This window comes from Salvelinus sp. IW2-2015, linkage group LG2 (assembly GCF_002910315.2).
Source record: "Salvelinus sp. IW2-2015 linkage group LG2, ASM291031v2, whole genome shotgun sequence".
Taxonomy (NCBI): domain Eukaryota; kingdom Metazoa; phylum Chordata; class Actinopteri; order Salmoniformes; family Salmonidae; genus Salvelinus; species Salvelinus sp. IW2-2015.
In genome coordinates, this window is record NC_036839.1 from 37,458,336 (window position 1) to 37,459,402 (window position 1,067).

Consider the following 1,067-nt stretch of genomic DNA (forward strand, 5'->3'; position numbering starts at 1 on the left):
CTATCTCGCCATCTCTCTCTGCCTCCCCTCTCTCTTACATCTGTCCTTCCTTCCCCCCTCTCGCCCTCGTCTTGTCATTTACTATCTCGCCATGTTCTGCTCTCTTTTCCTATCATCGCCATCATCGTCCCCTACCTACTTCTCTACCAGAAAGGTTTTTACCAGTCTGACGTAGCAGCCTTCTTGCACAGCTTAGTAACGTACATCATAGTGAGTCACTGTCACTTAGTTAAACACCACACACCACACACTACACACACACACACAACCACCACCACACCACACACACACACACACACACACACACACACACACACACAGCACCACACACACACACACACACACACACACACACACACACACACACACACACACACACACACACACACACACAAAACCATGGCACAAGTTCGCCACAAAGCAAATACACACGAGAGCTCTACAAAGTGACCACATGACCCACTGCTCTCTCCTTCCTCTCCCTTCTTATTCTTGTCTCCCCATTAGCCTAGTGGTTAAGAGCGATTGGGGCCAGTAACCACGAGATGCTACGATTGTCTATGTACTACCTTAATGACAGAGGCTCATCAATTCTTGCCATCAATGTTTACAATGTGTAGAATAATGAGACTTTCGTTCAGATTTTTTCCTATGGCGGTGCCTTAGAAGTCTATTGGGATGCGTAGTCATATCACCAGCAACTTGTAAATTCCGTTCCTGACAACCGCAAGGTCCCGCAGATCAGAAATGATACCTTTGTGCCAGGCTTGATTTAGCTTCGAAGAAGGCAGGTGGCCTCTGCCACCCCACGCTTATCCTCTTCGTTGGTGCTTCCATCTGTATTCCAATAGCGTTGCAATCAACTTTCTATGCACAGGACCAGCACCAACTGAAAAAAGATAGCTGGTGCCTTCCAGGCCTCCACCTGGTTGAGTTCGAGGACTTTGAATGGCTGGGCCCCACAAACAAAACCGCGGGCCAGGGCTGTCTCGTACGAGATGCGTGAGAAGAGGGCAGGGACTTCGGGAGCCTTACATTTAGTTGACAGAACAGGAAGCATTTCGACT